Source organism: Dama dama, chromosome 5 (assembly GCF_033118175.1).
Source record: "Dama dama isolate Ldn47 chromosome 5, ASM3311817v1, whole genome shotgun sequence".
Lineage (NCBI taxonomy): Eukaryota > Metazoa > Chordata > Mammalia > Artiodactyla > Cervidae > Dama > Dama dama.
This window is the reverse complement of record NC_083685.1, coordinates 128,642,878-128,660,954: the sequence shown is the minus strand read 5'-3', so window position 1 is coordinate 128,660,954 and position 18,077 is coordinate 128,642,878. Positions and strand designations below refer to the sequence as shown.

Genomic DNA, 18,077 nt, shown 5'->3' with positions numbered 1-18,077 from the left:
AATCAGTTCTTCTAGCTAATATTCAGGACTGATTTCCTTTAGGATGGACTGGTTGGATCTCCTTGCAGTACAAGGGACTCCCAAGAGTCTTCTCCAACACTACAGTTCAAAGCATCAATTCTTCGGTGCTCAGCTTTCTTTATTGTCCAACTCTCACATCCATGCATGACCACTGGTAAAACACATAGCTTTGACTGGACAGATCTTTGCTGGCAAAGTAATGTCTCTGCTTTTTAATATGCTGTCTAGGTTGGTCATAGCTTTTCTTCCAAGGAGCAAGCATCTTTTAATTTCATGGCTGCAGTCACTATCTGCAGTGATTTTGGAACCCCCCAAAATAAAGTCTGTCACTGTTTCCGCATCTATGTGCCATGAAGTGATGGGACTGGATGCCATGATCTTAGTTTTCTGAGTGCTGAGTTTTAAGCCAACTTTCTCACTCTCCTCTTTAACTTTCATCAAGAGATTCTTTAGTTCTTCTTCACTTTCTGCCATAAGGGTGGTGTCATCTGCATATCTGGGGTTTTTGATATTTCTCCCGGCAATCTTGATTCTAGCTTATGCTTATTCTAGCCCAGCGTTTCTCATGATGTACTCTGCATATAAGTTAAATAAACATGGTGATAATAAAGAGCCTTGACGTACTCCTTTCCCAGTTTGTAACCAGTCTGTTGTTCCATGTCCAGTTCTAATTGTTGCTTCTTGACCTGCATGAAGATTTCTCAGGAGGCAGGTTAGGTGGTCTGGCATTCCAATCTCTTTCAGAATTTTCCATAGTTTATTGGGATTGACACAGTCAAAGGCTTTGGTGTAGTCAGTAAAGCAGAAGAAGATGTGCTTCTGGAACTCTCTTGCTTTTTTGATGATTCAGTGAATGTTGGCAATTTGGTCTCTGGTTCCTCTGCCTTTTCTAAAACCAGCTTGAACATCTGGAAGTTCACGGTTTGCATATTGTTGAAGCCTGGCTTGGAGAATTTTGAGTATTACTTTTCTAGCATGTGAGATGAGTGCAATTGTGCAGTAGTTTGAGCATTCTTTGGCATTGCCTTTCTTAGGGATTGGAATGAAATCTGACCTTCTCCAGTCCTGTGACCACTGGTGAGTTTTCCAAATTTGCTGGCATATTTAGTGCAGCTCTTTCACAGCATCATCTTTTAAGATTTGAAATAGCTCAACTGGAATTCCATCATCTCCACTAGCTTTGTTCATAGTGATGCTTTCTAAGGCCCACTTGACTTCACATTCCAGGATGTCTGGCTCTAGGTGGGTGATCACACCATCGTGATTATCTGGGTCGTGAAGATCTTGTTTGTATTGTTCTTCCATGTATTCTTGCCGCTTCTTGTTAATATCTTCTGCTTCTATTAGGTCCATACCATTTCTGTTCTTTATTGTGTCCATCTTTGCATGAAATATTCCCTTGGTATTTCCAATTTTCTTGAAGAGAGCTCAAATCTTTCCCATTCTATAGTTGTCCTCTATTTCTTTGCCTTGATCACTGAGGAAGGCTTTCTTATCTCTCCTTGCTATTCTTTGGAACTCTGAATTCAAATGGGTATATCTTTCCTTTTCTCTGTTGATTTTTGTGTCTTTTCTTTTCTCAGCTATTTGTGAGACCTCCTCAGACAGCCATTTTGTCTTTTTGCATTTCTTTTTCTTAGGGATGGTCTTGATCCCTGCCTCCTGTACAATGTCATGAACCTCTGTCCATAGTTCCTCAGGCTCTCTGTCTATCAGATCTAATCCCTTGAATCAATTTGTCACTTGCACTGTATAACCGTAAGGTATTTGATTTAGGTCATACCTGAATGGTGTAGTGGTTTTCCCCACTTTATTCAACCGAAGTCTGAATTTGGCAATAAGGAGTTCATGATCTGAGCCACAGTCAGCTCCCGGTCTTGTTTTTGCTGACTGTATAGAGCTTCTCCATCTTTGGCTGCAAAGAATATAATCAATCTGATTTCAGTGTTGACCATCTGGTGATGTCCATGTGTGGGGTCTTCTCTTGTGTTGTTGGAAGAGGGTGTTTGCTATGACCAGTGCGTTCTCTCGGCAAAACTCTATTAGCCTTTGCCCTGCTTCATTCTGTACTCCAAGGCCAAATTTGCCTGTTACTCCAGGTGTTTCTTGACTTCCTCCTTTTGCATTTCAGTCCCCTATGATGAAAAGGACATCTTTTTTGGGTGTTAGTTCTAGAAGGTCTTGTAGGTCTTCATATAACCATTCAGTTTCTTCAGCATTACTGGCTGGGGCAGAGTTGGATTACTGTGAAGTTGAATGGTTTGCCTTGGAAAAGAACAGATCATTCTGTCATTTTTTTAAATCAATTAATTCATTTTAATTGGAGGCTAATTTTTTACAATATTGTGGTGGTTTTGCCATACATTCACATGAATCTGCCAGGGTGTACATGTGTCCCCATCCCATCTCTCAGGGTCATCCCAGTGCACCAGCCCTGAGCACCCTGTCTCATGCATCGAACCTGGACTGGTGATCTATTTCACATATGGTAATATACATGTTTCAGTGCTATTCTCTCAGATCATCCCACCCTCGCCTTCTCCCACAGAGTCCAAAAGTCTAAAAATACGGAATGCTTCATGAATTTGCCTGTCATCCTTGCACAGGGGGCCAAGCTAATCTTCTCTGTATCGTTCCAATTTTAGTAGATGTGCTGCTGAAGTGAGCTATTCTGTCATTTTTGAGACTGCATCCAAGTACTGTATTTCAGACTCTTTTGTTGACCATGATGGCTACTCCATTTCTTCTAAGGAATTCTTGCCCACAGTAGTAGATATAATGGTGATCTGAGTTAAATTCAGCCATTCTACTCCATTTTAGTTCACTGATTCCTAAAATGTTGATGTTCGCTCTTGCCATCTCCTGTTTGATCACTTCCAATCTACCTTGATTCATGGACCTAACATTCCAGGTTCCTGTGCAATATTGCTCTTTACAGCATCGGACTTTACTTCCATCACCAGTCACATCCACAACTGGGTGTTGTTTTTGCTTTGGCTCCATCTCTTCCTTCTTTCTGGAATTATTTCTCCACTGATCTCCAGTAGCATATTGGGCACCTACCGACGTGAGGAGTTCATCTTTTAGTGTCCTATCTTTTTGCCTTTTCATACTGTTCATGGGGTTCTCAAGGCAAGAATACTGAAGCGGTTTGCCATTCCCTTCTCCAGTGGACCACATGTTGTCAGAACTCTCCACCATGACCCGTCCATCTTGGGTGGCCCTACATGGCATGGCTCATAGTTTCATTGAGTTAGACAAGGCTGTGGCCCATGTGGTCAGATTGGTTAGTTTTCTGTGATAGTGGTTTTCATTCTGCCTATCCACTAATGGAGAAGGATAAGTGGCTTATGGAAGCTTCCTGATGGCAGAGACTGATGGCATGTTCTTCTACTCCAGCATCTTGAATGCATAGTAACTTGGGTTAACTGAAACATAGAACATGGCCCATCTAAGTGGATGTGGTAGGTTTTTGCACAGCAACTTCTAGAACAGATCGGTATTTTTAATTTAGGGATGTGAAAACTTTAAATCCATGTGAGTTTTTAAAAGGGCTAAAGGATGTAGATTTACCTTGAAAGAAAAGAGGTTGTGGGGGATTGGACAGAAGCCTGGAGCCTCAGATGATGAATTCAGGGACTTCAGTCTGAGCCTCAGGCCAGAGGAGGAGTGGAGGAAACGTCAGACTCCGGGTTAAAAGCCTAGTTAAGCAGGGAAGCCCCTCTGTGTGGAGAAATGCTGGAGAGTAGAAGCTTGATGCTTGCTTGGATGCCGAAGGCTCTGGTCCTTGCAGACCAATCGGAGAGATGCCAGTCCTCCAGCTGCATCTAGCTGGGCTCTCTTTAATGGGCTTATACAAAACTGAGCCACTGCTTTGAGCTGAGTGTTCTTGTTGCAGTGGGGAAGAGGGAAGGGAGAGAGAGTCCAGAAGATACAACATGCAAGGTCTCCAACCTATAAATTTTGGCAGAACGAAGACCTGAGGAGCTGGGAGAGGGGAGGAGATGGCAGGGTGGAAAAGAGTGTTAGAAGAATAGTCATCTGATTTTGTTTTGACTGATGCATCTGCATTTAAATACCCTATCATCAAGGAAACTAGAAAGACAGCCTCCTCCCCCTTCAATAAAAAGGGCATGTTAATTTTTCAGGTTACTCACAATTATATGTATATTTCATGTAGTTGATTTATTTGAAAGTCTGAATATGACCGAGTAGTTAGGAAATCTTGTCCTGTCTTTGCTGCTTGATCTCCATGTCATCTTTGATGATGCAGAGGCAGTGACTGATATCAGCTCAGATTTGTGAATGGTCCAGTTTGGTAAACATATTATTCAACGTCATTCATTACCACAGCATAACCTTAGAAGCATACATAGGAGATTTAGGCAAATACTTTATTCTTAACATCATTCTTTTTTTTTTTTTAACATCATTCTTATATCATGTGGTTACTACTTAATAACACATAGACTATTTTTTAAATGAATTGACTGTATAATCACTTCTGCAGGCATTATTTTATTTGAGCCCAGAAGATTATATTATCAAGAATATTCAGTCTCTGTGGTTACTATATCTTATAAAGAATGTACCTGCTGCTATTCTAGGTCCAGAATCCTTCAGACTCTACATCCCTACTGACAAAGAGTCAGGATCATAGTTTGTAAAACTCTAAAAAAATGGGATGAATTTCTCAAACCAAGAATGCTCCCACGAGCAGTGTTCTTTTTCCACAGATTCCATTTATTAATATATTTAGTATATTATCCAATAAACATGACCTACATATGACTAAGTTTTTAATTACTACAACTATAAATGTCAACTTATAAAGATTTAAGAAATTCCATGATTTCATAGAGAGGGAAAAGATAGAAAAATTAATCTATAATGACCTTCATAAGCGTGTGCTAAGTCACGTCAGTCATGTCTGACTTTGCAACCCCATAGACTGTAGCCCTCCAGGCTCCTCTGCCCATGGGATATTCCAGGCAAGAATACTGGAGTGGGTTGCCATTTCCTTCTCCAGGGGATCTTCCTGACCCAGGGATCGAACCCACATCTCCTGTGGCTCCCGCATTGCAGGATGATTCTTTACTACTGAGTCACCAGGGACGCCTTTACTTTCAGACAAAAGTTTGCATGTGAAAAGCAACAGCTGATTCTGTACCTGGAATAAGGTGGGGGTGACTGCAAGTAGCAAACAGAAGATCTCCACTAACTGAAGAGGAAGATGTTAGTCTGGAGGACACAGCAGAGCCTTACCCTGATAAACCTTTTATAATCCCCTTCCTTACAGCATTCTCTGAAACAGTTCTTCATCATCCGAGATAGGTAAGCTGGAGGCTGAGCAGCCTACAGGAACGTGAATGTGAAGCCCCGTGAGACCTTTCCCAGTCGTGTGAGTCTGGGAAACACAGCCGTTCACGCCGCGTGCTCACGTGACACTCAGAACTCAGGGTGTTTCCTGGCTCCCTTTCCTTTTTCTGTAATGGGGCCACCATTCTTACAGCCACCCAGGCTTGAAATTGTGGAATTAGCTTTCATTCTGCTGGCTGTCTCCCCCTGAACCCAGTCACTTACCAGATTTATTCAGTTCTTTTATGTCCCTTTCCTCTTCGTGTCTACCTTGCTTGTCCTATGGCAAGGTTTTAATTCAAATTCCTACTATTTCACACCTGTTCAGCTGTGGTACTCTTCGTATTGGACCCTTTTCTCATCCAACTAGCCTGGCACTAGATTAATCTTCTTTAATCATCAGTTTGATCATGTTATTCACCTTCAGGGTCTCAAGCTGTTTATTGTTTAGTTGCTAAATTGTGTCTGACTCTTTGCAACCCCATGGACTGCAGCACACCAGGCTTCCCTGTCCTTCACTACCTCTTGGAATTTGCTCAAATTCATGTCTGTTGAGTCAGTGACGTTATCTAACCGTTTCATCCTCTGCCACCCTCCTCTCCTTCTCCATGTGTCTATCTTGTGTTTATCTGTGTAGCACGGCTGGTCATTTGTTTGGTGACAAATGGTCAGGTGAGTAAATCCATCCAGGCTGCCTGCAGTGTCCTCCTTAGTAAATTTACAATATTCCTTAGCAGATCAATGGCTTGAAGGAATCTCTCAATGGAAAACTTGGTTTATTTTATTTAGTATTCCACATTTTCAAATTTAATTGAACATGGAAACATTTTTTTTTCCATGCAGGTAAAAATTACTAATGTTTCTGAGATTGAATATTTTAAATAACATATTTTGGGAAACATTTGTATCAACTCCTTGTTGTAATTCTTGTTACTCAGCCACTAAGTCATGTCCAACTCTTTGAGACCCCATGTACTGCGGCACACTAGGCTTCCCCGTCCTTTACTATCTCCTAGAGTTTTGTTCAAATTCATGTCCATTGAGTTGGTGATGCTATCTAACCGTCTCATCCTCTGTCACCCTCTTCTCCTTTTGCCTTCTATCTTTTCCAGTATCAGAGTACTTTCCAATGATTCAGCTCTTTGCATCAGGTGGCCAAAATATTGGAGCTTCAGCTTTAGCATCAGTTATTCCAGTAAATATTCAGAGTTGATTTCCTTTAGGATTGACTAGCTTGATTGCCCTACAGTCCAAGGGACTCTCAAGAATCTTCTCCAGCACCACAGTTAGAAAACATCAATTCTTCAGCACTCAGTTTGACTTATTTCTTCCCAAACTCCCTTATGTCTAGTCTTGTATTCCTCAAGATCCAATTCAATACCACCTCTTTTATGAAAACTTTTAGATCACTATTCCTTGATATGTGAGACACTGTACTAGTAACAGTCATAGATTTCCAATCCATTCAACTCAAGTTAGCCAAAGTCTATTATGAAGCAGCATCTTGTTGCCAGACACCAGTGTTAGGAAGTAAATTATTTGATACCTTACATGAAGGTGCTGTGATAGTGACATGCAAAAAGTATTGTGAAAATCTGGTTGATTTGAGTTGGGAACTGGGGATGGGGGCTCATGTAAAGCTAGAGAGAGAGGAAGATGGGCTCTGAGCTTCTCAACAGAACCGAAACCTTTAGACAATGAACTGTGGTTAATCTCTATTCCCATATTGAACGCAAAGGTTACCTTATACGCCAGCTGTGCTTTATCAAAGACCCTGGGTCACCATCACCTGTTAAGAGTTCCTCATCAGGCTGAAAACTATTATTAAATAACTCTTCAGTTAGTTATTCTTCAAACTGCAAAAACCCTGTTCTGTTCTTTTTTCCAAGCTCTGATTTTCTGAGCCTTGAATCATCATTCTGCTCCTCTGAAGCCCCTCCAAAGTCTCATGTCCTTCTGGACTTGTCACTTCCACAGTTGGTTACCGTGCTGTGTACACAAGCAGAGGAATGTCACAGACAACAGTGCTACGTGGTGAGGTCTGATTTGGTTAAGAACCCAACTCACAAATACTTATTCAGAGCCTCCCAACCCTGTAGTGCAAAACTTGGCTGTGGATCAGATGTGTTTTAATGGCCTGTTCATAAAGCATTACATGGGGGTGATGATTTTTTAAAAATTCTTCTGGGTGTAATATTAAACTACAGAAACCCCCAAATAAGTACATCCACACAGCACCAGATATTTAAGAGTTATTTATGATTTCTACTATTTATTTGCTTAAGTAAATATGACATATTAAAAATATTTAAGGTGTATACTTGTATATATAAATGTGTGTTTGTATGTGTATAACGCATATATACTATACTAAATATGTATTAAATATCTAGTTAAATAAAATTAAGTGAAGCATGTAATAGTTGTTCTTTTCTTACCCTGGTTTAACTTTGGGGGCTATTTTTTCAGGTTCTGTAATGGCAAATTTCCTACTACTAAGTAGAAAAGGACAGTAGAATACAACCTTAATAGGGTAAACATTTATAAATCAGTTGAATTTTTAATTTACAAATTTGTGGCACAATTGGAAAAGGAACTCTCACTGACAGAGAAATAAGAATTAGACTAAAAACAGATTTCTTAAAAGTCACAACAAAAGTCAGAAATCACTGAAATGTTCAGATAACAGTGCTTTGAGAAACTGTCAAATTAGAATAATGTGCTAAGCTAATTGATCTTCAAAAAATAAGGATGAAACAAAAACTTTCATAAAAAAACAAAGGTTCCACTAATACACCACATTTGAAAATAAACTTCAAGGAGAAGAAAATATGTCTAGGAGGAAATTCAATATGTAAAAACAAACAGTAAGGGAAAAAGTGGTGCATATATATTAAGCTGAAACAAGCAATAATGTTAACACTATATTAACAAAAAAAAGTGATTCTTATATGTAAAATCTAAAGGAATAAAACAAATGAATGGATATTACAAAACAGAAACAGGCTCAGAGACTCAGAGAACAAACCAGCAGGAAGAGTGAAGGAGAGAAAGGGGTATGGGGTTAAGAGACGAACCGCCACGTATAAAATAACTAAGCTACGAGGATACATCACAGAGACTGGGAAATGTAGCCATTGTTTTGTAGTAACTTTAATGGAGTGTCATCTGTGAAGATATTCAGTCACTATGTCATAAACCTGAAATATAATATGGTAAACCAACTGTACTTCAATAAAACAGATAAACAAAACAAAATGAGGGACTTTTAAAGGACACTACTTCCATGCAGGAAATTGATAGCATCTAAACTGAAGGAAGGTGGTTAAAAACAGGTTTAAGACAGCATTAATCAACCTTTGTACTTGAATAATCAAACACGTCTGATAAACTTTCAGGAGTAATCTCTGAAAGAGTTGCAATATAAAGCTTAATTCTAAATCTGGTTTAACATTTTTTAATGTTGTACTTTAGACCTATTTAAATATTCATGATATAATTTCCAGAATGACCTCGATGAAGGGAGAAATAGGTGTTTTTCAAACCCAGGGCCTCTGGGCATTCTGTGATGACCTAGAGGGGTGGGATGGGGGGAGGTGAGGGAGGCTCAGGAGGGCGGGGACAGATGTATAATCATGGCTGAGTCACATTGTTGTAGGGTGGAAACCAACACAACATTGTAAGGCAATTTTCCTCCAATTAAAACAAAACCAACAAAAACATGGTGGAATTTTTTTTTTTAATCTGGAAAAACAAGAAGAAAAATAAACCTAAACAACTCAAAAAACTTTAATCAATCCTAAAGAATACAAGAAAGGAGATTTTCAAAAAGGATAGACAAAACTTTAAAGCTATACAACCATAAGTGAGCCCAATGACGCTGACAGTGTAAATGGAATATACTTGCCATTTAAAAAACCTTATCAAACTGTACTTTAAAACAACCCCAGTTTATAGATATATATTTAGAGTATACCAACCCTAATCCTTATGCTGCTCCTAAGACACTCTTCTATAGCATAAAGACAGTTATTTTTTTTAACAAATAAAGGAATTGTAAAAAAGATATAATCAAGATATACTAACCAAAAGGTAGCTGATATCTCAATGTAAGTATCATGCAAAAGATAAATGAAAGCAAAAACATTACCAAAAATAGTTACTATATAATGAATAATAAATAGTTCAATTTATCAATAAGAGAAAAATAAATTAAACTTGTATTCATCTACTAATTTAGCCCTAGGATGTATAAATAAAAGATGGATAGAACTGCAAAAAAGAATGACAAAACTCATAATCACAATGGGAGGTTCCAACACACCTATCTCAGGGATAAGTTGCAAATAGAAAAAAAATTAGATCTATGGATTATTTACCAACAAAACTTAACTAACAAACTTGATTTAATGGACACACATGAATTATATATCTAACCATTGGAGAATGCAACTTTTTCTTGAGCATGCTCAAGCTCAGGTCCATCAAGCTGGTGATGCCATCCAACCATTTCATCCTCTGTCATCTCCTTCTCCCCCCACCTTCAATATTTCCCAGCATCAGAGTCTTTTCAAATGAGTCAGTTCTTCACATCAGGTGGCCAAACTACTGGAGTTTCAGCTTCAGCATCAGTCCTTCCAAAATGATATTCCTGATTTCCTTTAGGATGGACTGGTTGGATCTCTTGCAGTCCAAGGGACTCTCAAGAGTCTTCTCCAACACCACAGTTCAAAAGCATCAATTCTTCAGCACTCAGCCTTCTTCATTGTCCAACTCTCGCATCCATGTATGACCACTGGGAAAACCATAGCTTTGACTAGACGGACATTTGTTGGCAAAGTAAGTCTCTGCTTTTTAATATGCTGTCTAGGTTGGTCACAGCTTTTCTTCCAAGGAGCAAGCATGCTCTGGGAGTTGGTGGTGGACAGGGAGGCCTGGCGTGCTACAGTCCATGGGGTCACAAAAAGTCGGACACAACTGAGCGACTGAACTGAAGAAAATGTAATGGAAATTTGAAATATAATTATTGAATAAAAAAATCGTATGTATTAACAATTATGAGATGTATAAGATAATGGAGTTTCATGGAAGATTTACACTTTAAGAAAAAAGAAAGGGGATAATTATGAACTAAGCATCCATCATTACAAGTTAGAAAAATAATAATAACATAATCCTTAAAATATAACACAAAGGAAATAATAAATTGAAGAGCTTTAAATTAGCATAATAAAAATAAAAATTAAATAAGGAAATCAGCAAAGTCAAAAATTGATTCTTTGGAGAAACTGGCAAATAAACTTCTCTCAAGATCAAAAATAATGACTAGGAATAGAAATGGCAAATTAATATAGGTACAACAGAGACTTTTTCAAAAAGGTCATTTAAACAATTTTTGATCAATTGATTCAAGAATTAGAATAGATAATTTTACTGATTTAAGTATTCAAAAAGAATATCCTGAAAATCCCTACAAGTATGCTTTAGAAAAGAGAAATGCATACAGTTAGAATACTGCCACAAAGAAAATACCAGGGCATCAGGGTTTTATAAGACAATTTTTCCAAAATTTTAAGTGCAAGATTATTTCAATCTCATTCAAAATTTCCAGAGAATGGCAGAGTCTATGTCTCTCTCAACTCATCCTTGGAAGCCAGTATAATTTTGGTATGAAACCCACATACAAAGAGCAGAATGGGGAAGAAAAGGAAAAGCTCATTTATTCATGAACATGGCTGCAAAAATTCCAAAGACTATGCCATCAAACTAAACTGAATTCTGTGCTGTATACAATGGATTTCACTATGAGCAAGCTGATTTGATTCAGGAATGCAAGGGTTGTTTAGAAATCCATAGACTAAAATCCATAGACTCGCCACATTGCACATCACAGACCAAAGCAGCTGCCTAGAAACTTGCAGCCATTCGCTGAACTGAAACTTACATGGGAAAAATTAAATGGTAACTCTCCCTCATTAAAAAAAAAAAGACATATTAAATGAGATAAAGGATATACAGGGCAGTGACTGACAGATGGAAAATGATTTATGGAGAGGAAAAATTAGTATTCTTTTAACTACTTTATGTTTTGTCCAGTGCTTCACTCCTCCCCACTGTTTACCAAAACTTTTGGATTCTTGGAATCAGGGATATGGAAAAATAGAATATTTTTAAAGCGATCTACAGTTTAGATAATTCAGATGCTTTTTAGCCATCTTTATTATGAGGCTTTGAGAGGGACAGGGCAGACAGATAAAACAAACTGGGAAGTTATTTCCAAGTGAAAAGGTGAATCAGGGGTGCTAAATTTTGATACCTGGAATGGTCCAAAACAGTGAAACAAACAAGTCACTCATATAAACTGAGCTGTATATTACAACTGAATTGTTCCAGACCAGAGTGATGGAATCAGAGAGTTTAGAGCCCTGAGTTTAAATGCACATTGCTTTTTTTACTATACTGTATATAAATCATAGCAACACTTCTCAGTGTCACTTCATATTTCTGAATATTTTCTCTAGGCCCCTCTGCTAATTCCTGGAATCTCTCCATTCAGAGCTGGAGTCATAATCAGATTTGGCCGGTCGATACCAAGGCAACTGTCTGTATGTTTTCTTTCCACTGTATCACAGGATGCCAGCACACGGCTTAGGAAACAGTCAGGAAAATGAAGCCTGTTTCTTGAGGGGCTGATTAAGCAAGACAAAGTCAATTAACATCTGATTTCTCACAGGTTTCTGCAAGCAAATTGTTCCAATTACCCAAAACCAGTGAGCAAATTGTGAGATAATTAGATGGGGCGGTCATGACTCCGCTGACATGGCCGTGCCACTGTGCTGTCAGGAACTCCGGGTAAGACTGATTAAAGAGCAACTTGAAACATGCAAATTTTGCTGCAGGAAAGTTCTCCTCTGCAATAACAGGGTTTATATTAAGAGACAACTCCTCAGTATTTTATTTAATTTTAAGTACCTTTCCAGTGTAACGTGTTTATCTTCAGTTTACACTGTTTTGTTTTTTTTTTTTAACAGTTTATTGCTTTCATTTAAATATAAAATAAATGCAACATCTTTACAAAGTGTGTTCAGTCTATATGTTGTCATAGCCAGGACATTTTACAACTCTGTGGAATAAAAGATAGACTTCACTGTTACTGTTTATAGTCTGTAATAGGCAACATAATAACAAAGTCCACATTAGTTATGTAGACAGCATACCTTTATGAGCCTGTTAAACTTTGTTTTCTCAGGCTACTTAGTCATTTCAAAATACAGCCTAAATAAACTCCCCATATATTTACTGTTTGTCACCAAGAATTAAGATTTGATCTCGTTATGTAGGTGGTCATTAATGCAGAGCTGCAGAAAGTCATCATATTTATGGAAGAAGCTATCAGACACCAACATGGAATGGACCAGCAGATACAATGAGACAACACTCTTTCTTAAAGTGGTTAAAGTGGCAATTTTAATGCCACAATATCAGCTTCCAGAGCAGATAGCAATCAGGCTTTTCAGGCTGACATGGTTTGGACAAAAAATATTGTAGGGCAGTAATTATAAGAACTTGTAAGAAATTCTATCTCTATCTTGAAAGAGGAGGGTGTTATAACTTGTTCGTTTGATTTTAGATTTTGGCACTTTCAGGAAAATTTAAATGAAGTTCACGGTCCCTGGCTTTTGCTGTTGTTGTTCAGTTGCTCAGCCGTGTCAGACTCTTTTGTGACCCCATCGATTGTAGCCCGCCAGGCTCCTCGGTCCATGGGATTCTCCAGGCAAGAATACTGGAGTGGGTTGCCATTTCCTCCTCCAGGGGATCTTCCCAGCCTAGGGATTGAACTTGCAGCTCTGGCATTAGCAGGCCGGTTCTTTACCACTGAACCACCTGGGAAGCTTCTCCCTGGTTTTCAGATGAATATAAAATCAGTAAAACATGTTTATAAGCATATGATAATGAGAACAGTGAATAATCAGAAGGCTATATCATGGAGAACAGTTTCAAAGTAATATGATTGTTTAGGGTTGAGGAAACAGTCAGTTGGCTTTACACATTTGAAGAATGATGTGTGGTGTCTTATACTTGCTTCTGTTGGTCTCCTGCCTAAAGGGATCTTCCCTCACAATGATGTGTGCATTACAGGACTACATTCTCACTTATGGCATCCTTTATTTAATTTTTATGCTATGATTTTCATTTAAGTATGCATCTTAAATGATTAAATGTAATTTGATTATACATTGAGTAAAAAGTAATTGATATTTGCTTTGTGTGTCCTGAGAACAAGACATTCTAGTAGATGTTTGACATTCACTTAACTTACTCAATGTATACAGGTGTCCTATGTGGACACAATCGTTACTTACATTGCTTTCATTAGCAAAATGAGGTGTATAATATTTAACTAATTTTCCCAAAGGTACATGGTTAGTAAATGATGGAAACCAGGATTCAAAGTAGTTTTCTATTGGCATATCTTTGCTTTTCATCATACTTGCATGTGCCAATCAATGTTTATAGTATATAGTTTTAAAAAATTATTTGTTAAATAAATATTTATCAAGTACCCATTATACATCAGTTATGGGGAATATGTCAACAACACAAAGTTAGTGAGAGAGCAAACAGAATCTAGAAAGCAAACTTTATAAGGGACTAGACAGGTGGCAATAGTGGTAAAGAATCTGCCTGCCAAAGCAGGAGACACAAGAAACACGGGTTCGGTCCCTGGGTCAGAAAGATTCCCCTGGAAGAGGAAATGACAGCCAACTCCGGAAAATTCCATGGACAGAAGAGCCTGGCGGGCCATGGTCCACGGGGCCGCAAAGAGTGTGATGCAACCGAGTGAGTGAGCATGCACGGCCGGTGAGCGGGACAAGTGCACAGCTGAGGAGGAGGCGGGCTGACCACGTGGGCGTCCAGACGTAGTGTTCCAGGCAGAGGGGAGAGTGGTGCAGAGGCCACTGGTGACAGGGGTAAACTTTGAAAACAAACAAACAAACATTTATTTAGCTGCACCTCATCTTAGTTGTGGCATGTGGGATCTGGTTCCTCGACCGGGGCCCGTGGCCCCCTGCATTGGGAGCATGGAGTCTTAGCCCCTGGACCACCAGGGAAGTCCCAGGACTAAACATTGAAGAGAAACAATTGAGAGGCCAAAATAATAAAGCATTTGAATTTGAAAATGGAAATCTATGTAGCTGAAATATAACCTATGTGGACATTCTTTATAAGAAGTATAAATCTTTTTATAAGAGACACTATTGTATCCACTTAAGAACTGACACTTTGATTGAACACCTACTATGAGCTACTGCATGAGATGAAATATTGGAAACAATTTATATTTTCATGTAATTTACCAACAACCATATCCGAGCCAAGTGTATCCCAAATTTATATATACTTGAATATTAGGAGTTCTATGTATATAACAACTGCATGAATATATCAAAAGAGAAAATCTCTCCTTATATGCCTAAGATAATCAGAAATTTAAAAGCCCACTTAACATGTATTATAAATGTGCTAAAAATCAGTGGGTAATTGGAACTTCCCTGGGGGTCCAGTGCTTAAGAATCTGCCTGGCCATGCAGGGGACTTGGGCTTTGATTCCCAGTTGGGGAACTAAGATCCCGCAGGGCAGCTAAGCCTGAGTGCCAAAACTACTGAGCATCCTGCCACTACTGAGACCCGATGCAGTAAAAAAAATAAATAATTAATAATATATTTTATAAAATCGATAGATGATAAAACTCTTAACTGTAAATGGAAGAATTCCCATATTCAGAAAAGAGGAATATCCATCGTTACACCAATTATTCCAGAAGTTCCAGTCAATGCAGTAAGACAGCCAACTAAAAAAGGGAGACTACCTATCACTATTTGTAACTAAAATATTCAATATCTAGAAAAACACATTTAAATGAAGTGAATAATTATTAAAACCCAAAGGGAATTGTACAGACAGTGTTCCACCCCAGTACACATAGATACCAAGTTATTATCTAATACATGGCCGGAATGATCAGTTCTACACTTGATCTTAGCCAAAAGGCTGAGAAGTGATTGGAATGATCAGTTCTGAAATATGATATCTATAGTCTAAAAACTACAAATATTTATGGGAAGTTAAGCAAGGAGTCAAATAAGGACATACTCTTAAATGAGAACACTCCACGATGCATTTTCCAAAAGTAAACTTATAAATATTTGTTAGGTATTTTTGAAATCCAATATGGTATTGCTTTAATTGGTAAAATGGTTCTGGAGTTCATCGAGAAACAGTAATAATTTGAGTACAGATAACAAAAGAATGGAAAATGGGCATGGGTGATAAACAGCAAAACTATAAAAACAAAAACATGTGGTATACCCATCTCCCAGAGTAAAGGAAATAAAAGCAAAAATCAGCAAATGGGACCTAATTAAACTTAAAAGCTTTTGCACAATGAAGGAAACTATAAGCAAGGTGAAAAGACAGCCTTCAGAATGGGAGAAAATAATAGCAAATGAAGCAACTGACAAAGAATTAATCTAAAAAATATACAAGCAGCTCATGAAGCTCAATACCAGAAAAATAAACAACCCAATCAAAAAATAGGCCAAAGAACTAAACAGACATTTCTCCAAAGAAGACATACAGATGACTAACAAACACATGAAAAGATGCTCAACATCATTCATTATCAGAGAAATGCAAATCAAAACCACAATGAGGTACCATTTCATGCCAGTCAGGATGGCTGCTATCCAAAAGTCTACAAGCAAGAGATGCTGGAGAGGGTGTGGAGAAAAGGGAACCCTCTTACGCTGTTGGTGGGAATGCAAACTAGTACAGCCGCTATGGAAAACAGTGTGGAGATTCCTTAAAGAACTGGGAATAGAACTGCCATATGACCCAGCAATCCCACTGCTGGGCATACACACCAAGGAAACCAGATCTGAAAGAGACACGTGCACCCCAATGTTCATCGTAACACTGCTTACAATAGCCAGGACATGGAAGCAACCTAGATGTCCATCAGCAGACAGATGGATAAGAAAGTTGTGGTACATATACACAATGGAATATTACTCAGCCATTAGAAAGAACACATTTGAATCAGTTCTAATGAGGTGGATGAAACTGGAGCCTATTATACAGAGTGAAGTAAGCCAGAAAGAAAAACACCAATACAGTATATTAACACATATATACAGAATTTAGAAAGATGGTAACGATGACCCTATATGCGAGACAGCAAAAGAGATACAGATGTAAAGAACAGACTTTTGGACTCTGTGGGAGAAGGCAAGGGAGGGATGATCTGAGAGAATAGCATTGAAACATGTATATTGCCATATACGAAATGGATCGTCAGTCCAGGTTCGATGCATGAGACAAGTGCTCAGGGCTGGTGCACTGGGATGACCCTAAGGGATGGGATGGGGAGGGAGGTGGGAGGGGGGATCAGGATGGGGACACATGTGCACCCATGGCTGATTCGTGTCAACGTATGGCAAAAACCACCACAATACTGTAAAGTAATTAGCCTCCAATTAAAATAAATATTTTTTTTTAAATGTGGTATAACCAAAGAAGAGGAAAAATCTGGACCAACAGAAAATCCGGAAGCAGACAGCTGTGTGTATTTCCCTGAGGAGTAAAGATAAAGTGCCTGATCCTCCCAGAAGGAACAGAGTCATCCACAACAGCCTCCCGTCCTTTCCGGCTCTCCAGACTGCTGGCCCCTGGGCTCCAACCTTGCTGTTAGGATCACCGGTCATCACTGCTGAGGATCTAACTCTCCCGCTGGGGCCAGCGAGGGTGAATTCAAACCATGGGTCACCTCACAGGAGAAAACAGAAGTGACATGGAACATATGCAGAAAGAGAAAAACACCCCCAAGTTAGCTTTTGTTGTGAAATTTTGCTTGAACAGGGCTGTTTGATTAACTACTAACGGTTATCGCTTTCCAAATGCTGTGCTGGATCCATCAGGTCCACTAGAGACCTAAGGGCTTCCTCACCAGTAAGGACTCCTGTACCACAGAGGCATTCAGGAAGCCCTAATTCAGGAAGCAGATGAACCAGACTGTTGCTCCTTCAAACGGCTCGTGGCAGCCTGAGGCGTCCATAGACCAGCTAATGCAGTGGCCCCAGTGGGGGCCTGCCTGCTCCCCCATCACCAGACTCTGCCCCGTTCTCCCAGGGGCTCCCAGGGGCTTTCACAGGGGCTACCTAACACAGACGACCCCGGAGATGCCTGCATGATTCTATTTGCATCGAGAGAAATTCCAAAGCTATCACCTTTGTCTTTCTTAAACTTAGTATTCCTACACAATATAAAAAAAAAAAAAAAGGGAATCACACATACACATGTATGCTTATGTTTTTGTTGTTTAGGCCCTAAGTCATGTCTGACTCTGTGTAACCCCATGGACTGTAGCCCGCCAGACTCCTCTGTCCATGGGATTCTCCAGGCAAGAATACTGGAGCGGGTGGCCATTTGTTTCTCCAGGGGATCTTCCCAACCCAGGGATTGAACCTGGGTCTCTTGCATTGCAGGCAGATTCTTTACCACTGAGCCCCCAGGGAAGCCCAATATATACATGTATGTAAACATGTATGCACATGTAAACATATATGCACTATATACATATGCGTAATGCATACACCCACATATACAAACACGCAGATATGCATACAATATAAGCACA

General features: G+C 39.1%; 1 non-coding gene across 1 annotated transcript; it reads right to left on the bottom strand.

Annotated features, from left to right (window-relative positions):
• Positions 1-2,582: 2,582 nt before the first annotated feature.
• Positions 2,583-2,688, bottom strand: LOC133058091 (U6 spliceosomal RNA). Its single transcript, XR_009693215.1, has one exon. It is a non-coding gene; the product is annotated as a U6 spliceosomal RNA (small nuclear RNA).
• Positions 2,689-18,077: the final 15,389 nt, after the last annotated feature.